Here is a 27270-nt window from a genome sequence, read left to right as displayed (position 1 = left end):
GCCAGGTCTCCTTAAATTCTCTATTATTTATTTATTTATTTATTTACATTTGTTGACTGGGAAAGTCCGACTGGATGCATGTCCATTTTCAGAGGAGGCCCGGGGAGAAAAGATCCACAGTTAAATTTTAAGCAAAATATAAGGTGTATACAGAAGCATTCAAATTTACATAGTACCAAACTTAACATTGACTAGTAACATAGCATTAAAGCTTAAGATTTAACATATTTGCCTCACAGCAAGAGGTTCTCCTGTTTAATTCTTGGCTGGAGTGCCTTCTGTGTGGAGTCTGCATGTCCTCCCCATGGTTGAGTGGCATTCGAAAGACATGCGTGAATGGGCATACCTTCGTTGAAGGTTGGGCGTCGGGCTGGCAACTCGGCACAATGAAAAAAATCTACTGCCAATCATTAGCGGACCGGAGTTCTGCTGTGGCGACCCCTAACTGGGAAACGCCAAAAAGACAAAAAACATAGACTGAACACATCTTTTACAGTTTTAGGTTGAGGCATTACATAATGGTGAACCTTGTTAGTAGGGGTTTTCATATTTTGCTTTATACAGTTGAACTTGTGAGCAAGTTAGCCACAGTAGGGAGTATAGCAACAAAGACAGCAAAGATTAGACATAGTAGGAAGTATAGTAGCAGGAGAATTGACAGAGATGGGAAACTGGATAACAGGTTAAGTAAGAAAAGCAGGAGGAGTAAGTAGTTTAAGTATAGAGTAAGAATAGTGGTGTAAAGAGAAAAGTGTAGTGAATAGATAAGTGTCCTAGCAGTGACATATGGGAATTGACTAAGGGGTTAAAATTAGAATCACTGAGGATTTCAGTCTGTCAGTGTCAGTCATATAGTTTGTGGTTGTCATTTATAGTCATTGTAAGTGGTGCAACAGGTAGCACATTTGCTTTTGGTGCAGATGGTTGTGGGTTCTATTCTCACACTGGGTAGATTGATTGCTAACAATACAGTGCAGCACAAGTGGGGTGAATAAGTTACTCCTGTGTGTGTCATCCTTTTGATGAGAACCCTAGTAATTAAGAGCCTGGTGTTGGTTTGCCAGCCATTTCCTGTTGTATACCTCTAGCACACTAGTTTTTTTTAATGGAACATAAGCAATTTAGTCTTCAAGGAGAGCAGGTACTGCATTTGTAGATAAAGCCCTGAAATGCAAAGTTGTTTGCTAGCAGCAACCTCTGCATTAGTAATAATTCTCTTTAATGTTGAATTGTAAGATGATTTTTATTTCTGCAGAAATAGGGCATATTGACTGATATTGGTAGATTATTAAGACAGCAGTTTGAGAGGCCTGTTATGGCTGAAATGATCTGAAATGGATAGTTTTGCCATTATTGCTTCATAACATTTTGTTTCACTCTTTACTGAAAAAATGTTCAAAACTACAAATTTAAAGCACATTGTAACAAATTTTGCTATATTAAAGAAGGAATATAATTTAATACAATCAGGAAGGTGAATCAAAAGAACTTGCATATTTATGGACGGTCCTAAAAATTTGTGCAAGGGGCCTATGGTTTGAAAACAGCCTAAAGGTACACTTAATTCACCACTGGGCAGATGTCTTTTCAGTGATTGGGTTTCAGTGCAATTTCAATGAATGTGAGTTTCAAGGGCAGAGATGTTTACTGCTGCTCATGCTAAGTCTGTTTGCATTGTGAGACTGTAATATTTGTTTAGCAAACCGACTATCAGTGTTTATGCTGTAAAATTTAAAATAAGTTTTAAATTAAATCCAAATATCTGTAATCATTATAGAAGTAAAGAAGAAAATGGTTTGTACACTGACAAATTCAAACAGTGTTTATGGTAGCTGGGAAGAGAGAGCCACGTAATGGGACAGTGAATGGCTGCAGGGGGGCCTGATCCGTTATAGTGTCTAGGGCTAGATTTGTCCATAATCTGGCTCTGAACTAAAGGCTGACAGTCACTTTTCTGCTAAAGTAATTGCAACTTCATTAACAAAGCCATTTACTTTACTTTGGACCTCAAGATTTTGCACAGTGACTGCAACCCACATTTCATTGTTAAGCCAGCTAACTAAATTTCATCATGAATTCAAATTTAGGCTGCAGTTCTTTGTAGTTCTTTGCACGGTGATAAACTGGCAGATGGGAAGAAACAAAGTTTCCACTGAGCTAGTGGCTGTCATATATCTGAACAAGGTGAATAAGTTCAGGTATTAGCTAATAAAAGTGTTGAATGCAGTGCTGCTGATAGTCTGATAACCTGGTGAACATGTAAGATGAAAGGCTACAGAGAAACACATTATTTTGTATGAACCCAGTATAAAAACAGCACAGTAGATTAAAAGTGAGCTGTTATACGCTGCTGCTTGTAGTCTAGGGGTTAATTCCTTAAGTTCCCATTTGCCTATTGTGTGACTATGAGCAAGTCACTTAACCAGATGGTACTTTTTAAACAATTGGGCTAGGCTCCTCAATACTCTCCTGAATTGCATGCATATAGAATTACTAGTTTTACTTTCTATTAGAAGTAACATTAACTCATAAATACTTGTGTTTTCTGGCTTAACTACAAACATTTTAGGCAAAGATATGTGCTTTAGACATTGAAATGTGGTAAAGAATTGGATAATTCAGTCATTTACTGATTGTCAGTTCCACTGTAGATACTAGATTACATACCAACACTCCCCCGGATTCATGAAGCATGGCGCAAGGCCGGTGTAAGGTGTGCGCCGGCAGTGCAGTGTATAATTGGCGTAGCAGCGCCACATGCATAGTAATGAGTGCGCGCCGCAACCACAACCACGTGCAGAGGGCACGTGCGCGAGCACACGTAGGATGCGCCCATAGGCGTGGCCAAGCCGGCAGGCGAGGAGCAACCTAAAGTGCTGACTGTCACAGGCCGCCTGCAATAGTAACCGCACCAGCCAGTGTCCGTGGATAATGAAACGTACACAGAGTATGCAACATAGTACCCATTTACACAAAACGGAGAACCAAACAGTAACCCACGAAATCCAAACTGTACCCGTCCAAGGAACAAAGGATACACGTAATACCGTGTCCGTCACGCACTGCACTGTCAGTGGGCATACCCAGTGAAGGTGTACCGCAGCATGTCAGCGCGCCGCACCTACACACAAGTAGCCCCATGGGCATGGTCACCAGCAGTAGTGAGAGTACACAGCCGGGCAGCCGTGTCTATATAACAACCAGAAGGAAACCAGATACCCTAAACATAGACAAACATGTGCATAACAACATGCACTACACCCAACAACGTGCCCGTTGCATACACATAGGATGGCGTATGACGAAGCGTAATATCCAGAAGCAGAACCCATGCATGCAAATGTAATACACACCAGCCCCGTCATAGCACGTAACCCGCACCCATGTACGACCGTCCACCCAACCCAGCTAGCAGTCTTGCGCAGCTGCACACCTACACACAGTGGGTATACCTCAAATGTAGTATGAAGTATTGTCCTAGGCAGTGCCACGCATGCAAATATGTACCCCACATGTCAACATCCCACCTCAGGTACTGATATCCAAATGGCTGCATGTGAATGTGTCGGCAGAATGCGTACATCCCGCATGTGGTATGGACCTGTCGAAACCCCATATGCGTTCACATGCCACGGTGTCCATAACTGTACACATCTGGACAAAGCAGTATGTGCAGCCACCGTACCGATGATTAGCTATGCAGACATGTCAAACACAACACATAGGGTGGAACATCCGCCCACCAAGCAGGACACCCCAACAGGGTGCCACATGCCCAGAAGGTGAAGGTGGGACATCACATGTAGGTAAAAGTGGTGCCGGATGGCCAAACACCCACGGCCAATGCAAAGGATTGAATAACAGGTATATGCCTGGATGAATGGGTATGTCATATAATGGGAATAGGCTAAGCTATCCAACATAATAGTCATGTGTACCAGATACAAACTGTCGGTAACACGCAGTAGTAATGCAGGAAGGCATACATGACTGTGGGAATATCACAGGACATATGGCATGTGCCAAGTGTCGACGAATGACACAAATGTCCAGGATGGGGCCCCCTGCAAAGAGGAACATGTGCCAACCCCACCCCCCTCTGACGTATCGGCAGTGGAAACATAACCCAAACACACACCAACACCACCGTCCATCCCACGATAGCAACGTAGGCCGGTCAGAGACCACCATGATGCGTGCACAAACAGGGACACGTGTAACCGTTGCCCTGACAACCCCCCACAGGCCAATGAATAATAGTATGGACATATGCATGTAATGCTGTGAAGCATGTGTGGTAGTCCTCAGTATCACAGAGGTAGGTACACAGCTACACTGTAATCAACTGTGACATATGTGCACTGTACACATCATACCTGCAGGTAATACATAGTTCAATCATGTGCCACAGAAATATCCACGTACGAATGAGGACAGGGGATAGACAAGTGTGAATGGGACAAACTATGAACATAGGTTCATAGGTCCATAGGTTCATAGTAGGCTATCCACCCAAGGGCATCTATAAGCCTAGCCCATAGTTATGTTGCCCTCGCCACCCCTTCAGTTTGAAGAAAACTATGCCTATTATATTGCTGTACCTCTGTCAAGCAGTGACACTGAAGTAATCCCTGGGGTATATCTGCAATCTCCCATCCATTGGTCAAGACTCCTCTTGAACAAGGCCATCGAGGTGCTCTGCCTCACATGTACTGGGATGTAGTTCCACAGCATAGTGAGTGTCTGGGTGATGAATCTGTCCTTCCAGCACATTCTATTAATGACCGTGTAAAGGTTTAAGTCACCTGCCCTTGTGGTTCTGAGGGATCTAGATTCTTTAGGTGAAGCACAGTCATCAAATCTGGGTTCGACATGGCCTTGTATGTCAGGCACAGGTCACCTCTGAGCAAGTGCTATGCGACCGAATAGAGCGGGAGTCCTTTCAGTCGGGCAGCATAACACATATCCCTGAGACCCTGCATCTGTTTGGCAATGAACTGTCGGGGCCTTACCAGCTGCTGCAGGTGTCAGGTCAGATACATTCCGAATGGGGCATTGTACTCAATCATAGGTCTAATGAGTGATGAGTACAGGGGGACGATGACCTCCCCTGATCTAGATGTGAATCCCTACATGATCAGGTGGGCAATGTAGAAGGTCTACCTAACTACTGTAGCAATGTGTGTGTCGAACGAACGGTTACTGACAACTGGGGTCCCCAGATCCCTGTTAACTTCCTCTGTGCTCAGTGGATTGCCACCTATATGGTAGCTAGGGGTAACCCTGTTCTTCCCGAAGGGTATGACCATGCATTTCCTGGCATTTAGCTGTAGGCCATGTCTGTGGCACCAGTTATCCATATCTGTGAGGCCCTTCTGAAGGATATCTGTGTCAGATGTGTTCCCGACTATGGCACCCAGTCCGCAGTCATCTGCAAACATCATCAGCCATAACCCCCCTGTGTTTGCTTGTACATTGGAAATGTAGATGCCAAAAAAGAGTGGACCCAGGACTGAGCCCTGTGGGACCCCACCCGTGACCGGCTGTGAGTCTGACATGGCGCCAGCAACTCTGACCGTGTGGGTCCCGTCACTCAGCCAGTTTGCAACCCAACCTGCGATGTATGGGTTTACATACAAGCTGATTATTTTATCAATGATACCCGAGGGGGGTATTGTGTCGAAGGCCTTTGCCAGGTCGAGGTAGGCTGTATGGACTGCTCTACCCTCATCAATGGCCTTGGTGACTGTTCCTAAAAAGTCAACCAAGTTTAAAAGGCATGATCTGCCTTTGACTAAGCCAAACTGGGTTGGATCCAAAGTATGCAAGTCCCCTATGTCTTTATCTATGAGTTCCATTATGATCCTTCTCCATGGCTTTGCAGATAAGGCTTGTCAAGCTAATGGGATGGTAATTACCAGGGTCAGTGGAGGCACCGCCCTGTGAAGTGGGACTACAGTTGCCTTGCGCCACTACATGGGTACGTATCCCGAGGTGAGGCTAAGATTAAACAGCTGTCCTAACTGTGGGTTTAATTCCTCATTGAGTTTGTGGAGTACACAGCTGGGACACCATCTGGTCCCATGGATGCTGTGTTCACTGCCTTGGAGAGAGCATTTCCCACCTGTGCGTTACAGATGTTCTGGGGGCTACAATCCTCTGGTATAGATATCTCTCCATGTGGGGGGGGGGGGAGAAGTTTGCACCAAACCTGTCAGCCAGTATGTTGGCAATGTGTGTAGGTTCAGTAATCTTCACATCATTCTGAACCCAGTCTGAGCATATCTGGGAGTGTCCTCCCAGGTATCTAACATAGCTAAAGAAGGCCTTATGATTGTCGTTCGAGTCCTTGGTGATTTAGCTGTCGAATTTGCCCTGAATGATTTCATGAGAGCTTGTAGTTCTTCACATATAATGAGCAAGGGTGTCTTACTTTACAAGGATTCTGCTCTATCCTGTAGTAGCTTCCTCCTTTTGTTGTACAGCTTGTGTATGGCCGGGGTCCACCAGACCGGACGCTTGGCTCTGGTACAAAGAGTCTCAGTTTTGTATGTGATTGCCTGATCCATGCAGTCCTGTAGGTGCTGGTAGAAGGCATATGTAAGTGATTCAGCGGTGTGAGTAATGTTTACCACTGGCTCAGGGGCCTTAAAGGAGACCACACTAGTGTTTAGAAGTGTGAAGTCGGCTTCTGAGAAAGGCATATGTATGGTAACCGGCACCACCCACAGCATTGTATGCCAATAACAGAAGCTATTGTAGGTTGTCCAAACACACGTGTCTGTACACATGGAACATTATAGCAATAAACCACGCCCAGATGTGTGTAATGCTAGATATATCCACGGCAGACGTGGTGCGTTCCTGAGGCCGATGCCCGAGGGACCACACACATAGCCGGCCGTAGGCATAGGCCAACTAGGCAGCCGCCTAGGGCGCCGCTCTACTAGGGTCACTTTTCCAGTATTTAGTTGGTGCAGGTAGACCAGGATGGGGGTAGCGGGTGATGTGGTGGGGGCACCATGGAGTCCTTTTGCCTAGGGCACCACTTGACCTACGGCCGCTCTTGCCGTGGGTAAATACAGCAGTACCCACACCCAGACGCGGGTCATTGCTAGTATGCCATATCATCTATGGAAAGAAACCATATATTCCCAGACATAATGGCACAGCATAATGCCTGTCCGCCACCCAAACACAGACATACGGCACCCGCGGCGGTGCGGACGTACTGCGTGAGATGTCCGTTACCAATGTTGACACTGTCACGCTATGTGAAACAAAGTCAACATAGCGATGCAATACTAAACAGCGACGGAGAGCCCGATGTCACCGTTGCTGAGCTGTTCAACCTGTTCCGCCATGTTAAATGTGTGTAGCAGAGCGGGACAGCCCCAAACTAAGCAACGGACATGTCCGTGGCTCAGTGAAAGCCGTCACGCAATGTTAAACCCATGTAATATAGTGAGACAGGTTATAAATACAGAGGTTTAGTAATGGAAATAGGTCCGGTCGACCAGACCGTGTGCAATCACTATAACAAGATGTACACCGGTCACGACGGCCAATCAGCGCACACGGTTAGGAATAATGGGGGGGGGGATATGGTATCATAGACACGGACAAACCGTGCCCATGTGACTCGTCTGACATTCGTACATGGTCAGGGCAGTTCCGTACACTAGGCGGACAAGTCCAAACCCAAAGCACCACAGGAACACCCTGACAATCGAAGGACTGTATGTGTAGGGGATATAAGCCCCTGTGATCTGAATATCCCTGCGGTCACGACATATGCATCCTGGGCCATGAGCGGGAGGGAATAATGAATGTTTAACATGTAGTACCGCACCTTTCCCAGCAGGAGAATGGATGCCTGTGACGTACGTGAGTGCGGGGGTGGGGTGGGGGATATGTAAATTTAGCTAAGTACCATGGGTATGCATATAAATGAGACAGAACAGCTAACGTGTAGTGGTCACAGTAACCGGCAAACGTGAATGCAGTCCCGTTTGAATTATGACTATAGAACATATAAATGTGAACGTGTACATAATGTGTCCATGCCGCAAAGACTGTCACATGTGTAAAGGTGAAAGTGCGTTCTGCACACGTCCGTCAACCGGATCAGAGATATGTTACCGGGACAGTCACAACTAACACAGACCACGTAACCACACAGACCCAGTAAACATATGTAAACAGAATACGGATATGCATGTGCGCCTGCGCGTAACCCACAATTAGGAAATGCAAGTGCGCGTGTGTGATCCGCTCACAGCAGGGAAAGTTAAGGGTGTGTCCCCCACGTCAATTATACATGTCTCAAACCTGTCAGCCTCTGAAAGTATGGAATCCGGCAATGCCATGTAAAGGACCATTAGAAATAGTGAGAAACACATGCTATGTGATAAGACAAACATAGAATGTGGATAGAATAACGTGTGTGTTAGTAGTATGGATTGACGACGGTTATGCATCTGTAACCCGACCCACTTGTCAGAAGGTGCCCCCATACGAATTGTGTTCAGTTGGCTCACACATGTTGACCGGGCTAGGCTAGCTGGATATATGTCCAGTGTCAGCAGAGGCCCGTGGAGAAATGCTCCACGCACAGTAATAGCACAACATGCCAAAGTACTCATATATGTAACCAAAAAAGAACAACAATAGAAAGTGTCCTGAAAGGACTGGTTACACACAGATCCCAGACGACAGAGAAATATATGGCCAGTGGAAGCACGTCACAATTACGGGATCAGGTCCCTATAGAAGCAAGAAGGTCTCACATGACACGCCAGTGAATTGCCAGATAGACACAGGTCAATGTAACACACAGCAAGATTAAGGGCCAACCAGCCGTACACCATGCCAGAACCTGTACAGTGGAAAGGTATGGCATGGTAATAGATGTGTGTACACAGGTAATCCACAGACAGTAACAAAGCAAGGTATGAAATGAGGGGTTCACATGTATATATCTACACACAGCAGTCCGACGGGCCGTATATATGATGCATGGACATAGATTTGTCTCTTGAAAACAAGATGTAAACAAGTACAGTTAATTCCATATCATATTGATATAGTTATAATACAGTCATATTTATGTTTAACATTGTGACTCTTATTTACATTCATATTTATACAAAATATGCATTTAATTGTACTTATTTATTCCATGATTTGGAAACTTAATGCAACAATTATACACATTAATATACAATATCAGTATCAACACACTACATTCTAAGGTTTACTCACAACAATTATCAACTATGTTTCAATATACCGATTGTATTCACCAATATTTTATTTATATTAACACATTGTTGTTGTATTAATGTTTCCATTAAGTAATGTATGCAACACTGTTTGTATATGTCAATTTATCATTATGACTTGGAGCACTGTCCACTTAACTATGAGCAAGTTTATTGATTCATTGTGTTTAAACTGACTCTGAAGGAAGTATATAAGGGACGACTATCTCATGTAATTCGTACTCAGACGATGCCCCATGTTAGTGGGTGAAAGCGCTCAGTATCTTTTGACTGTGGAGTGTATCGTTTTTGTCACCATCTGTTTTGGTCTGGTTTATGTTCAATAATGTCTTTTACGAAGAAGACCAGGACTCAAGGTTTGCTGTATTTCCACTTACTGGCACATGGATATAGATAGGCCAAGTAACACATAATATGGGTAAGTAACAAACAGTAGAAACAGCACACACAGCAAACGGAGTACGGAAACCACACAGGATAAAAAAGTAGATAACAAAAAAGTCATAAAGTTCAAGTGTGGTCTCCAAATGGCATATAACTCACTTATAAAACTCCAGGAAAGAAATCCAGCATCCAAAATTGATCAAAAAACAGGTTTATTCCAGTAAGCGCTTTCACCCTTAGGCTTCTTCAGACTTTACAAGGCAATAACTACTGAGCAAGTTTAAAAATCTTAAGAGCTCTAGTAATTGGTTGAGCCCAAACCAATCAAAACTAGTCAACCGCAGTATCATCATATGAATATATCAACAAGAATGTAGTTGAAAATTCACATAGAAAAAAAATACAAAGGTATAAATCCACATTGACTAGTACAGAAACAACTATATGTAGGGCAAAAGTTGTTACAATCTTAAAATCTCATAGATGGATTCAATAGAACAACATTAAAATAAGCATTTCTCATAAAAAATAGCATAGCATATTACATACACAAGCATGAATATATGTCATGCTAGCAGACCTCCCCACACTAACTGAAGTACACAAATACATTAAGATTGCATTCTGGCAAGCGTCCGCTATATATAAAAAAGTGATCAAATTCCCAAACTTTAAAAACCACCAGCTGCCAATGTGTTAAAGCAGAAACATTAAACATTTAAGCACATCATGTAGACAGTTTCAAAGGGGCTTTAGAGTGAGCCAACTCAAGGGCGACTACACAAACCCGTCTGAGTAAACAATCCGTAACATAGATCACTTACCATATAAAAGAAAAGAAAACAGTAAGTGTATCAAACCAATGGCTGTAATCCAAGATGTAATAAAACAATCCTAAAACTGCTACTATGTGCGATCGGCATCCGCATATACCCAAAACACTTTCTGTTCCTAGGCGCACACCTGCAGCGTAATAACGTCGCTGCAGGCGAGAAAGAAACATGCAGTAATTGTAATGTTTGTAGGTCGCCAACAGATGCCAGTATAGCCTAGTCATTTAAAATGTTAAAATCTCCATATAACAGCAAAACTACTACATTCAGGCACAGCGAGCCATACACACTGCAGTGCACCTAACAAAACAACAAAACTCTTGATTATGGAGCAACAAGTCTAGATGCATATCGAGACTATGCATCAAGGGGCAACATTAAACAAGCCCCATAACTAAACAAAAGCCAGATCAATAAACAACTGAAATAAAAATGACAGAACACAGATGTCTACGAACCAAAGGTGACTACTTCTATACCACAGGCTAGGGTGTCTTCACAATATCTAAACTAGATCGATTAAAAAATAAAAGGACATAGTTAAACCCCATACCATACTAAAAAATAGTCTACACCTAAACATGACAGGACAAATGTCCAGGACACCTATGGTGCACCATCCATGGTACAACAGCTTCTAAACTGCTGGTTAGAATATCTTAATGATGCACTAACGGGATAAATAATAACTAGATGGAGTGTCATGACATGTTTTGCTAATGCATTATGGGTAGATCCAATACGAATGTGGTATGTATGCTCCCTAATCCGCTCTCTAAGGGACCTGTTGGTTTTCCCTATATAAAAGCAGGGGCACATGGTACATCTAGCCAGATATATCACATTAGTACTACAGGTACCAACAGGTCCCTTAGAGAGCGGATTAGGGAGCATACATACCACATTCGTATTGGATCTACCCATAATGCATTAGCAAAACATGTCATGACACTTGGAACGGGACATCAATTTGTTTTCTGTGTCCTCCAAGCTCTGTCCAATAGTGTAAGAGGAGGAGATTTGGTCAACCTCACTCTAGAGAATGAGCTTAGATGGATTATTAGATGCAGAGCGGACAAGGCACCTGGGTTGAATGATAAGGTTCAGATAAGACCCATTTTAAGAAAGAGAAGGCTACGTAGACCATTATAATCCATAGTCTTTTTGGACAGTGTTATGCACTTCCTATATTTCCCTCTTTTGTTCCTTTTTCTTCCTTTTTTCACCCCTTTTCTTTTTCTTTCCCTCTCCTATCCTTATCCTTTCACACTTTCATATACATTTTATACACACGTTTTATTGATTCTATTTACTCGCTTTGGAGTATTTATTCATTATTCATGTAGATGTTAAATTTTGATTTTTTGCTGTAAGGTATTGTGTTTTCATGTCTCTGCATCACACTCCATCTAGTTATTATTTATCCCGTTAGTGCATCATTAAGATATTCTAACCAGCAGTTTAGAAGCTGTTGTACCATGGATGGTGCACCATAGGTGTCCTGGACATTTGTCCTGTCATGTTTAGGTGTAGACTATTTTTTAGTATGGTATGGGGTTTAACTATGTCCTTTTATTTTTTAATCGATCTAGTTTAGATATTGTGAAGACACCCTAGCCTGTGGTATAGAAGTAGTCACCTTTGGTTCGTAGACATCTGTGTTCTGTCATTTTTATTTCAGTTGTTTATTGATCTGGCTTTTTGTTTAGTTATGGGGCTTGTTTAATACGTTGCCCCTTGATGCATAGTCTCCGATATGCATCTAGACTTGTTGCTCCATAATCGAAGAGTTTTGTTGTTTTGTTAGGTGCACTGCGAGTGTGTATGGCTCGCTGTGCCTGAATGTAGTAGTTTTGCTGTTATATGGAGATTTTAACATTTTAAATGACTAGGCTATACTGGCATCTGTTGGCGACTTACAAACATTACAATTACTGCATGTTTCTTTCTCCGCCTGCAGCGACGTTATTACGTTGCGCGGGTGTGCGATCTAGGAACAGAAAGTGTTTTGGGTATATGCGTGGATGCGTATATACATTATAGTAGCAGTTTTAGGATTGTTTTATTACATCTTGGATTACAGCCATTGGTTTGATACACTTACTGTTTCTTTCTTTTATATGGTAAGTGATCTATGTTACGGATTGTTTACTCGTGCGGGTTTGTGTAGTCGCCTTGAGTTGGCTCACTCTAAAGCCCCTTTGATACTGTCTACAAGATGTGCTTAAATGTTTAATGTTTCTGCTTTAACACATTGGCAGCTGGTGGTTTTAAAGTTTGGGAATTTGATCACTTTTTATATATAGCGGACGCTTGCCAGAATGCAATCTTAATGTATTTGTGTACTTCAGTTAGTGTGGGGAGGTCTGCTAGCATGACATATATTCATGCTTGTGTATGTAATATGCTATGCTATTTTTTATGAGAAATGCTTATTTTAATGTTGTTCTATTGAATCCATCTATGAGATTTTAAGATTGTAACAACTTTTGCCCTACATATAGTTGTTTCTGTACTAGTCAATGTGGATTTATACCTTTGTATTTTTTCTATGTGAATTTTCAACTACATTCTTGTTGATATATTCATATGATGATACTGCGGTTGACTAGTTTTGATTGGTTTGGGCTCAACCAATTACTAGAGCTCTTAAGATTTTTAAACTTGCTCAGTAGTTATTGCCTTGTAAAGTCTGAAGAAGCCTAAGGGTGAAAGCGCTTACTGGAATAAACCTGTTTTTTTGATCAATTTTGGATGCTGGATTTCTTTCCTGGAGTTTTATAAGTGAGTTATATGCCATTTGGAGACCACACTTGAACTTTATGACATAATATGGGTAGTCAAACAGACATCCGTGATTGGGGAACATACAGCATCAGTCAAAACCACTGGCCAGATGGTGACAGTCCAACAAGTTCTACACTTTACATATGCACACTGGTGTCCATTGTAGGACTCCAAAAAATTATCCTTTTGCAATATCAACCAGCTGCGATCGACCCAGAAGAAATGACAGCCGTGACTACGGCACAGCTAGACATATGCACCACCAGCGTGTTTACAGTTGATGACAAGTGTCCATGAAATGCAGGACATATGAACAGAAATCGCCAGATTGTCGAGTCCATAGAAGTGCGTCCACATCCCAGTCCCGCACACATGAAGGATGTGTAATGTGTACCGTCGAGGGTTGCAGCCATGGGATCCTGGGTATGCAGAAATGGGGCTCGGTGTTGTTTGGCAGATAATCCGTTGGCCCGCCCCGTGGGAGGGATGTGGGTATAGCACATGCCTTACTCCACACTAATGATGCAAAGCATCCACCGGATAAGGCTGAAAGCAGGTCTGAAATGTGTACAGCCCTATATCAGTGTCCAGTAGGCAATTCCCATGGATGGACAAGCGTACGACCAAGATAGCACCCATAACTGGAAACCTGGTGGAATTACACAGCTGCAGTAAGGCATAGCACAGGAAATACAGATAGGGACTACATTACACATTCCCCATACAAAGTCAGACCATCGTGCGAATACCGGTGTACACAGCTCTCAATCTGCCATCACCAAAATGGGGATCACTCGCCCATAATGCGGAACAAATGCACCTGTGGAACACATACTAATGGCTCACTAGCAACTTCAACTAGGAAGGTCATAGGATGGTTAAACTATGGCGTTCCCACTTATAAAGAAGATCCTTTAATGAATCAACATGATTAATGTCAATTGACCATGGAATACACCTAATCAACACAAAATAACCGCTGGCACCATATGGCGCACAATCCAAAAAACACATAGGTAGATGAAACAGTCAATGTAGAAATTGTCCAGGACAGTGCCCAAATGGTATAAAAAGGTTCCTTTATATACAAGTAAGCGCTTTCACCCGTAGGCTCCGTCAGACTTACACATAACATAAAAGCATCCAGGCTTTAAATATCCCTCCTTACACTTTCATTGGTCAATTTCTCATCAAACAATGAACAAGTAACCACAGCATATAAAGCGCAGACGCAATGTTAAATACACACACATATATTAACGTCTTTAAAAACATCCTATTAAAACATGTATTATATGATAATGTACTATGCCTAATTCTCATCAATTATAAATCTAACAATATATATAGAAAATATGTATAGTATATCAATGTAAAACAGTGGTAAACAACTGAAAGAGTGGACTAATAGGTGTAAAATGTACAGCTGTACCTAAACTACATTCCTGTTATTTGGGTTTAAGCCACCTACCTCCCAAAAGAGGCTTAATCTGTGCATCATTATTCAGCCCTAGTGCGTGGTCAACTCTCCACCTAATAATCCATCTCAATCCGCATTCTAAAGTATAGGTCCCCCCCTCTGGGATTAAAGTCTAGCCGTCGTAAAACACTGAATGTAAAAGTATGCCTTGTGATGTGCTCATAGCCGGCCGTAGGCATACGCCAACCCGGCGGCTGCCTAGGGCGCCGCACTAGCAGGGCCACCTTTCTAGTAGTTATGTCATGTAGGTACACCAGAATGGGGGCACCATGTGTTGTGGTGGTGGGCGCCATGGAGCCCATTGACTAGGGCAGCGGTTGATCTAAGGCCGCTGCTGTAGGAGGGGTAGTACGGTCTGCAGGTATGTGCTGAAGTGCACATGACACAGCGGTCTACAAGGATTACCCATAGTGGCGACACCTGCACAGACGGCTATAGCGGGACATACACACGACCATGCACACAGCTCAGATAAACATACACACACCATAAACAGGCAATTATACACAAGGTGTATGGCGTGTATGGGTACAGTGTCAGTACAGCAAGGATAGCTGTCTGCCACGATATCCAGCAGATGTCTCTAGGGCGTGCCGGAATACGGACGTTGCATGGACAATGAGTGGATATGCATCGTACCACAGTTCTATGTGTCAGCCGTGCAAATATGCGATACATGGAACAGACAGCTGTCCATGCAAGAGCAGTGCTATGGGCATAACATAAGTATGTATATATACATCGAGAGAGATACAGACAGACACATGTGTCAAGGCCGTGGGTGTAACGTACACAGCACCACCCCACCACACCACAGCAGGGCGCACGTGGAGAACACGCTAAGGAGGTCACCAACCGCAGCAGGCACATAGGCAGTCCACGAGCTGCGTCTCACCATCCACAAACACAGAGATGTCGGCAGGGTATAAGTGTTCTGCGGAAACTCTAAAGCCATAACCTATGAACCCATGCGGCTGGGAGCATAGACACATATACACAGCTGGCAGGCATGGGGATTGAACTTACCCCCACCTACCCAACCGCACAACAGTATGACACAGGTATGGAACGCGCTACATGGACCACTGAACACAGCACCGTCAGAGGCACACGTCTAGGTGGGTGACAACATCCGTAAAGGAATAGACGCCGATAGCCAAGGTATGTGTTGCGAAGCGTCTAAAATAACTACTCTCTATAGGGGCAGCTGTAAACACACACACACACACACACCCCACACACACGGGTAAGGGCCGGGAGTTGAACCTATGCCTACCTACATGAACACACTACAGCATGATGCATTTACAGAACGAGCTACCGAGATTACTGAGCACAGCGCTGTCAGAGGCATACTTCTAGCGGGTGACATCATCCGTAAAGGAATAGATGCCAATAGCCAAAGTATGTGTTGCGGCGACTAAAGAACTACTCTCACCAAGGGCAGCTGGAAACACACACACACACACACACACACACACACACACACACACACACACACACACACACACACACACACACACACACACACACACCACACACGGAAGGGCCGGGAATTGAACCTATGCTTACCTACATGAACACACTACAGCATAATGCATTTACAGAATGCGCTACCGAGATTACTGAGCACAGCGCTGTCAGAGGCATACTTCTAGCGGGTGACATAATCTGTAAAGGAATAGATGCCAATAGCCAAGGTATGTGTTGCGAAGCGACTAAAGGAACTACTCTCACCAAGGGCAGCTGGAAACACACACACACGCCTCACACACACACGGGGAAGGGCCGGGAGTTAAACCTACGCCTCCCTACATGAACACACTACAGCATGATGCATTTACAGAACGCGCTACCGAGATTACCGAGCACAGCACTGTCAGAGGCATACTTCTAGCGGGTGACATCATCCGTAAAGGAATAGATGCCAATAGCCAAGGTATGTGTTGCGAAGCGACTAAATGAACTACTCTCACCAAGGGCTGCTGGAAACACACACACACGGGGAAGGGCCGGGAGTTGAACCTACGCCTACCTACATGAACACACTACAGCATGATGCATTTACAGAACGCTACCGAGATTACTGAGCACAGCTGTCAGAGGCATACTTCTAGCGGTGACATCATCCGTAAAGGAATAGATGCCAATAGCCAAGGTATGTGTTGCGAAGCGACTAAAGGAACTACTCTCACCAAGGGCAGCTGGAAACACACACACACACACGCCTCACACACACACGGGGAAGGGCCGGGAGTTGAACCTATGCCTACCTACATGAACACACTACAGCATGATGCATTTACAGAACGCACTACCGAGATTGCTGAGCACAGCACTGTCAGGAGGCATACCCCTAGGTGGGTGATATCATCTGCACAGACAAGGCAGCCGATAGGGAATGATGACAGAGTGTGCAGTCACACAGCATGTTACCATCCCAAGGTGGGAGTACAGTAACTCGGTAGTGCTGCACTCGGGAATACCAACTAACTACGGAGCACAACATCACGACATGGATACGGGATGCACCACAGACAGTATACCCTATGAGAGGGCAACCGGCATGCATGATGTAGGCAGCCATTGTGGCATACCAACCACATATGGCTCACCTGGACGGTCACCATGGCTATGCAGGATGTCATCGGCCATGGCTACATGCCTAGTAGCAGACATCGGTGCCGACTGTACTGTGTACCCCCGAATGGCGTACTGGGCATGCCCTCACACCTAGCGGTTGCGAAGGGGAAACATACATGCACATGGGTTATCAACGCAGACGGACGCGGTGTGCACTGTACTGTGTATCCATCTACACAGCTGCTTACTGGGCATGCTCACACACTTAGAATCTGCAGAGTGCAGACATGCATACACATGGGGTGGAATCATGGAAGGGCAGATCGTGGACCGTCGTGTGTGTCCACCCACACAACAGCAACCCGGCATGCTCACAGGCGTGGCGGTTGCGAAGGGGAAATACATGCATACGGGTATCAACGCAGACGGACGCGGTGTGCACTGTACTGTGTGTCCATCTACACAGCTGCTTACTGGGCATGCTCACACACTTAGAATCTGCAAAGTGCAGACATGCATACACATGGGGTGGAATCATGGAAGGGCAGATCGTGGACCGTCGTGTGTGTAGACCCACACAACAGCAACCCGGGCATGCTCACACACTTAGTATGTGCTAAGCGCCATCCGGCATGCAGACGGAGTGCACACACCGCAAGTCACAGACAGGTAAACCCGTACACATGCACAGGGTGGACACACATGCAGTTACACGTACACACACAGATGACATCACAGGCGTCACAGGTGCAGGCTGAACATGTACACACTGCAGTGAACACTGTAGCTGCCATGCCAGCACCATGTCATCGGTGCAGCAGTATGCCTCATGGTCCAGCAACAGCATGTGACATATGTCCACAGGTCTATATGGTGGTGTACGCCCGTCATGCAGAGTACACATGTACTATCAATGATCCCACAGGTGTGATGTAGTACACCCATATCGGTATACATGGACAGGCGTGCTCCAAACATACCACGGGCCTGACACAGATATGACACATGACTGCAGCTGTACCACAGTGAAACAAAGTCCGGATATGTCATATATGTGATCGTCTGGCTGTGTGCATGGACTGCACACAGGACACATACGAAGCCTGTGATGCACCACATGCATAACACTGGCGTACGCGGTAATACACACATGAATGGAAGGTGGACACATGTCTGTGGTATGCACCCCCTACAGGGTGTAGCGGTGTTGACTGGGATACATACCCTTGTACAGTTTGCCTGTGACAGCTGTGATACCATACCACAGTCCATGTTCCATGTATGTCGACACACATGTCACAACATAGCAATGCATACACACATGGCAACAGGGGATACATGTGACACATGTACTGTGCATGGTGCAGCCATGCATGAGCGGTGTCCAATGTCCATAACAGAGTTGCAACCCCCTACCACATGCATACCCATCATGGGGGCCGTCATATGGTGGCATAGTAACAGCACGCATGGCGGTATGTGTGTACACCATGTGTTTAAACACCTGTCCACATGCATGTGTGCAGGTGGTGGTCACAGGTGTGTCACACACCATCCTACCCTGCCATGTGCATACAGTCTGCTATGTCACCGTTACATGACAGCGCTGCCATAATGCATACCCATCGGTCAGGTGTCATCGACCATATGTCACAAGGCCACTGTAACCCCTACCACCTCCCAAGTGCATATATTGGCACAGCTGCTGGATACAGTGGTGGTACGCATGATGCACTACATACCGCTGCACGCCTGCACATATCCCATATAGCGGGTGTGGCATTCCTAGCACCGACATGTGTGATCGGGGGGACTATGTGCCACGTGCCACACATCACTGTACACCATGGTAGAGGTCTGTACATACCTCAGTGTGGGGTGCATGGATGAGGATGGTGCAGTACATGCACCATGTCGTCCCTCCGTGTAGACATGTATGGTCACCACCATGTCAGTGTGTCAACATGTGTGTATGTCTGCTGCCTGTTGTGAGGGTGTATGCAGATATAGTGTTGTGACTGGACAATAACCACACAGGGTGACCATCCCGTACTGGTGCTGCATTGTACAACCCTGTCAATGCCATACTTGTGAGCCATACTGGCCACCTGTGCAAGACCGCCCCCTGTGACATGGCGTGTGGGTGCATTGTATTGTGAGGGTGCTGACCACACAGGCAGGTGTCCCCATCTGCACACAATGGGGTGTGTGCCATAGTGGTGTACACCCCGCGATTGCGGACATATTCCTGTACCGGTACAGCATCCAACTGCTGCACACCACAGCTGACAGGTGACACCTGCGGTCAGTTGCCAGCACGCTGTGTACGACACCTGCAGAATGTCACCATACCTGTACTGTGTCATGCCATGTATGTGATGTCTCTGTCTACTGTAGCCTGTGGCACCGACCACAGGCGTCAGGTGCAGTATATGTGTGGACATGTGCGTCATGTACCATGTAAACAATGTTACACTATATTTGGCTCCGTGCTCCGCAGGTTTACATGTCGAACCTCTCTACTTGCAATCTCAACTGTCTGTTCTCTATCACAAAAGCTCAGCACCTGCTCCCATAGTATTCCTACATAGGTAAGGTACATGTATACTAGATGGAGTACTACACTAGCCTAGAATCCCCTTGAGTACCCACTTCCCTATAGGTGCCTTCTGACCCAGTTACACAGCAAATGCATTCACGTTCTCTGGCATGTCGAAGGGTCAATTGCTAGCGACCTCTCCTGTTCAGATGGTGAATGTGGGCATCCTGAGGCAATGTTACAGGTGCCTCATGGACACGGACAAGCTGCACCTCCCCCACTAAACATAATACATGTGAGAGATGCAACTATATAGCCAGACAGGGGGCTGAGCTCTCTCAAACCATGACTGGCAAGACCAAACGGGAGGGGAAGGACACCATGCACACCACAAACCCAGTGTCACATGGAACTATCACAAATGCTAAACGAACACATGAACACACTAAGACATACCCGGAGGCACTGTTAAAACATGTAACGAACCTAACGAGGCCTCCAAAGCAGACACCCAAGCAACTGCCACCACAAGACATAGGACATGCAACACATAGTTGTCAACGTCAGTGTGCTAAACAGTCACAGCCCTAAAGGCCACACACAATGCCAGACACACTTGTAATAATAGGTGACGCCATAGTCAGACACACCGACGTCCCACCCACCAGACCGAACAAGGGAATGATCACAGTAGTCTGCCTGTCGGGCGCTGGAATCCGCCACATAACACACGCACTCAGGTCACTCTGCAGCATGTACATGTATGACGGTCATTGTCCATGCTGGTGTCAGCGACGAGACATACCACCCTGGGATACATGTAAGGAGACATAGAGGGCTCTCAGATTGTGTAGCCCAGGCCAGCATGTCCCTGACCCTGGGCAGTATCCCACCCTCTTCAAGTATGATGCCACAATACTGGCTCCGAATGATCACCCTTGATAATTTGCCTGGTTACCGGTGTCAGTCTGAGGGATCAATTTCCTCTTGCCTGGGATGACATGCTTGACACGCCACGCCCCTTTGCAAGGGATGGCTTGCACCTGTCGCCCCTGGTCTTCAAGGGTTTGGCAAAGGCTCCTGCCACCCCCACAGTGCCCACTGCAGGCAAGGCTGAAATGATAAACCTACCACCTAGACTACAAACCTGGAAAAAAGAAAGGGGAATACTGCTCAGTGCCAGTACTGTACGCCCAAGCTGCACGCCCTCAAATGCCCTCTGCAGTATGGAGGACATCGATGTCAGTGCTGTGACTGAAACATTGTTCAGGGCTCCTGAGAGCACCCCAGCACTATCAGGTCATACCTCATATCACGCGTTCAGGACCATAACCCGGACCGAACACAGAAGGAGGGGGAGTCTCCATTCCCATGACGGATACCCACACCTCCAGGTTGGCAGAAATGCACATAGCAGTGGGGACCATCCAGGTGCAATTAACCATGGGTAGGACTGCCCTACAGTTTGTTGCATGCTACAGACCACCCTCCCAAACCCAGGATACCCACACAGCCTTCCTGAAGACACTGGGGAGTATGAATTCCCTCACAACACCATCATATTGGGTGACATCAGCCACCCATACATAGACCGGGAACATTACCCAGGACACAACACCCTACACCAAAGATTCCAGGTGTTCATACACCCAAATGCTGTGGAACAACCATGCACCATACCCACAAGGGGAGGAACTATACTAGTCCTGATCATCACACATGGGGATGACATGCTCCACACAGGATGTACATCCCTCAACGGTGAGGTCAGACCATAAAGTGATCTCACTGGAGATCCGCATCCTGCACCTAACACCGGCAAGGGAGACCACAGTGAAGACCTCTCCACAGCGAACCCCACACATCATACGACTGGTGTGGTACTCTACAAGGCCTCCATGCCAGTGGTAAACACAGGCCACACTGCTGAAACCCTTACAAATGCCTTCTATGAGCACCCCCAGGAATGTCTGGATCAAGCAATCCCTGATAACATCAGGACCTTGTCCACCAAAGGCAGGCACATGGTCTGGTGGACCCCAGCCATTAACAAACCATACAACAAGAGGTGAAAGCTACTACATGACAGAGCAATATCACTACCAGGGAAGGCATCACTGATTAATACTGGCGGTAACATACGATCACTCATACAATCATCCAAGGCCACCTGTGGGACTGGACTTGCAAAGGACACATAAGACAACCATAAGGCCTTCTTTAGCTATGGTAGGAACATGGGTGGAAGCCCACAGTTATGCTCAGAATTAGTCCAGACTGGTACAATGATCACTGAACCCACAGACATTGACAACAAAATGGCAGACAGGTTCCGTGCATACATCTACCCTCCCCCCCCAAGAGGGGACATATCTATCCCACCAGAGTCTAGCCTCCCAAACATCTTGAATGCCCAGGTGAGAGCTGATATCTGTAAAGCAGTGAACACAGCATCAATGGGACCAGATGGTGTCCCCGGCTGTGTGCTACACAGCCTCAGTTAGGGCCTCAACCTGCACATAAGGCTGCTGTTTAATCTTAGCCTTACTACAGGCTACGTACCCGATGGATGGCATACGGCAACTGTGATCCCACTCCACCAAGGCAGTGCTCCTACAGACTATGTACATACCTGCCCTATAAGCTTGACAAGCCTTGTCTGCAAAGCTATGGAGGGGTCCATAATGGAGCCCATAAATGCAGACATTGGGGAACGACAAATACTGGAACATACCCACATCGGCTTAGTCAAGGGCAGATCCTGCCTCCTGAACCTGGTTGACCTGTTTGGAGGAGTCACTAAGGCCATTGATGAGGGTACGTCAGTTTGCACAGTCTACCGAGACCTGGCGACAGCATCCGAACCACACTCCACGCGGGCATCATAGAAAGGCTCACCAGCGTAGATGTAGAGCCATATGTCACACGATGGGTTGCCAACTGGATGAAGGTCAGAACCCACAGGGTTAGTGTTCCTGGTGCCATGTCAGACTCCTAGCCGGTCCCGAGTGGTGGCCCACAGGGCTCAGTCCTGGGCCCCCTCCAGTTCGGCATTCAACTTTCCGACGTGCATGCAAACATAGGGGGATTGCGGCAGACAAGGTATGCAGATGACTGCAAACCGGCCACCATACTCAACACCCCATCAGACACGGACATCCACCTGAGGTCTCATAGCAATGGATAACTGGTGCCAGAGCCATGGCCTGAAGCTACATGCCAGGGAAGGTATGGACCTACCCTTTGGGAAAGACATGTTCACCCCATATTACCACATAGGTGGCAATCAATTAAACATGGTGGACGTGGTCAGGGACCTGGGTACCAAACCTGTTGGCAACCTCTCTTGACACTCACATTGCCAATGTGGTTGGGAAGACATTCCACTGTGCCCACCTGGTCATGAAGGGATTCACATCCACATCAGGGGAGGTCATTGTACCCCTGTACTCTTCACGCATCAGACCAATGATTGGGTACAACGCCACATTCGGAATGTACCTAACCCCACATCTGCAGCACTCGGAAGGACCCCAAACATTCCACAACACAGGGATAAAGGTGCTGAAACATATGTCACACGTTGCCCAACTGAGGGGACTCCGGCTGTATACCTTCTCATACCATCTGCTCCGAGGTGATCTGTGCCTGACATACACGGCCATGTCTGACCTGGGTGTCATGGACATGTTCCACCTCCTAGGATCCAAACAACCACGGGCACGAGAGCAACAGACAGAAACCTCAACACGGACATAGATAGGACATGCTGGAGGGACAGGTTCATCGCCCAGAGACTCCCTACACCATGGAACAGATTCCCAGCCCTTGTGAAGCAGAGCCCCTCACTGACTCTGTCCATGAGTAATCCTGACATGTGGATGGGAGATCGTAGGTATGCCCAGGCATCATCTCTGTGTCACTGCTGGACAGAGGGACAGCAGACCAATGGATATAGTATCCTCATCCTAAAGGGTGGTGAAAGCCACACACACTTTGGCTAGGCTTACACATGCCATAGAGCACATAGCCTGGTATGTACCTATGCACCTATGTACCTATGTAGGTGTCCAGGCAGGTTGTGGGTACCTGTGGTATGCTGATATTGCCAGATGTGCCTGTGGGTAACCCACAGCTACACGTGGGGGACTGATAACGGTGCTCCCAGTAGGCACATGCGAATACACCATATGAGGCATACAGGTTAACAAAACCAACATGTTGCTACACATGTAACCGTCACACATACCGTGTACACAGCTCAATGCATGCTGCACCTGCACTACATGGTATGTCTGCTGCATGTTAAATGTACACAACCCACGTCACATATGCACCTGTCACTTGTCATACACAACCACTGCAACATACACATCACACACACTATGCGTACACAGGTATCACATACACCTCTCACTATCTTGTCCACCCTGTGCATCAGAATATATTTGCATAACTGTGCACCGATGGTGTGGATGACAGTGATCTTGACAGAGGCTTCATCATATGCACAGGGTGATATGTGTGCCAGGGGCATAGGCTGTACCAATGGATGACATCATGTGTGTGTGTAAGGGCCGGTGCATTTACTGGGCATGACTGTGCAGAATGCATGTGGATGTGGTGGAACCCTACAGTTGTGTCTGCCGTGTGTGGGTATGTGTGTACACAGTTCAGCCATCTGTGATGCCTACACGGGGTATACTTGGCAGCCCCAGACTGTACAGTGCAGGTTGTACGGCTCATTGTGTCCGTCTGCAGCCATGTGATCCGTGCCTGCCTGGGGTCGCACGGGCACCACCGGGTGGAGGTATGGAGTAGCCACTCTCCGATGACACGTCTGCTGGAACCGTGTCCACGCTGGGACCGGCCAGGGCCACGTCCACGTGGCCTGCTGTGTCCTGGTGTGGTTGGTGTAGCACCAGCTGCACTGCTGCTGCTACCGGCACTGTGTGAGTGGGCATGAGAGGTGGCACACACACGTCGACCTACACTAGGTGGTGTTGCTGGCCTATGGCCACGTGTCCTATGCCTCACCCCTACCAGGTGTTCCAGCACAGCCAGCTCACGCTCGCGGATTGACATGCCTCGGTTGAGGATTCCAACCATCTCACCTAATCGCCTATCCAGTACATTAGCAATCTGCTGTTGAGCATTCGCCAATGACTGGATGTTCTCATTTAGGGAACAGATTGCGGCCCTCTGCAGCCTCTGCCCTTCTTGGTTCTGCCGTTCAGCACGTGCCTGTGCTGCCATTACAGTCTGGAACATGCGTCTGGTGATACCAGCTGCTGCACCCTGTACAGCAGGTGCATGTCTGCCAGAGGTCCTCCTACGAGCAGCACCAGCCACATGCCTGTGTGGCACATCACCAGTCATTACACTGGCAACATGGTGTGTATGCACACCTTCTGTAGCCACCACACATTCCTGCTCAATGCCAACAGACGCTGACTGTCCTTCCTCTATGGGTAACGGTGATGTGGTATGTGTCGGCATCAGAACCGCAGCGGAGATGAAGGGGACATAGGTGGGATGGTAACCAATGGCACAGCTTCTGCCCCTGACAACCCTGCCTGTGCCTCATGCATATGGTCATCACCGCTAGTATCTGTGGGGACACTAGCATCAGATGGACGCGGGAGGGGAACGCACCTACAACACCTGTGAATACAAAGACATACTGTGAGATACATTACACACACAGACACACACACAGACACACACACACACACACACACACACACACACACACACACACACACACGCAGACACACACACACACACACACACACACACACACACACACACACACACACACACGCAGACACACACACACGCTGACACACACACGCAGACACATCATGCATGTGATATTGCAGATGGCATGCAGCATTCCCACACCACAGCTCAGTGAATGCAGGCCGGACATTAATAGTGGTAGTATGCATACTGCCCTGGGGTGCACACTACATCAAGCAGGTGTCATTTCAGTAGGCATGCAGTACACACATTCATGGTAGTTTGCATGCATCACCGTGATACACCGTGTGGCCACAGGCAGGTTAACAGTACAGATGGCTGGTGTCACTTTGACATGTACTCCGCCAACATGTGCGATAACATGTGTACATGTGACAATGGTGTCCCACCACATGCACCGCATCATACTGGACATCACAGTGCAGTGTTATGTGTACAGGCTAAAGATAGAATGCATGTGTAACGAAGATGTCTGTGCAGGTGTGGTTGGTGTGAGCCATGTACGTAGCTATACAGTGGGGAGTACAGGCACTGTGCCACTGCATGGCAGCAGGACACAGGTATGTTTCTGTGCGATGCATAACATGGACGCATTGCATTGCCATGTCTGCAACACAGTCATGCTGTTCCACAGCACGTATATGGTAGACATTGGTGGCACCTCCAGTGGCTGCAGACGGGCATTCCGGTTGTCTGGTGTACCACATCAAATGTACAGGTAGTCCACTACAGCTATGATCGCACTATGTGTGGACAATGTGCAATGGTGTCTATCCACATCAGACGTACTGTGTGGCATCATGCCTGTAGCTATCACCCATGGCCATGTTTGACTGGGTCATGGACAATTGTGTGTGATGGGCATCGTGTACCCATCCCTGTGGTGGCCCATGCGACATACACCCATACAAGTCGGAGGTGTCACAATCCAGAGGGCTATGCAGACAACAGTGTGGATGTTTGCTATGTCAGGCGTAGGTCATGTCATGGTGTGACAATATTGCAGACAGAACACCACGTGCATGGGACAGGTCATGTGCCCTGTCACAATGTGTGCACACAATGCAGGGGCATATGTCACATTGCTAACACCTGTGTGTTGGCCAGGTCACAGCTCACTATGTGGTACTGTGTCTGTACCACAAATGGCATTCCAATGCATACTACATTTGCATCCATTGTAGAACACCTCCACTATTGTATGCATAGCTGACTGCACATATCACACTGACAGGTACTGTGGTTTCATGCCGGTGTTTACTAACGGTTGTATCTACTGTACATGGGTGGCGTGTGTGTCTGGTGGTGCAACCTGTATACTGTGGCTGGAGCAGAACCCAGGTGTGCATGTCATATCTGGCCACATGGCGAATATCTATACACTGTAACATGTCTGTTACTAACAACAGTCTCACCTCGAGCGGACCCATGGCTTATGCGACATGCCAGAGGTACCTGTATGGGGGCGACACAACAGTATAATCATTATCCATGACTGTAGCCACAGTAAGCACTGTGCATGTCACATCATGTACCTGTGTGGTAGAATGTGTTATGCACACATTTGCAAACACAACGTAGCATACTGTAGTATGCGGCTTGTGGCCATATACCTGG

This window comes from Protopterus annectens, chromosome 11.part0 (assembly GCF_019279795.1).
Source record: "Protopterus annectens isolate FY-2018-M chromosome 11.part0, PAN1.0, whole genome shotgun sequence".
In the NCBI taxonomy this organism is placed as follows: domain Eukaryota; kingdom Metazoa; phylum Chordata; order Ceratodontiformes; family Protopteridae; genus Protopterus; species Protopterus annectens.
The sequence above is the reverse complement of the archived record's forward strand: the minus strand, read 5'-3'. Positions refer to the sequence as shown.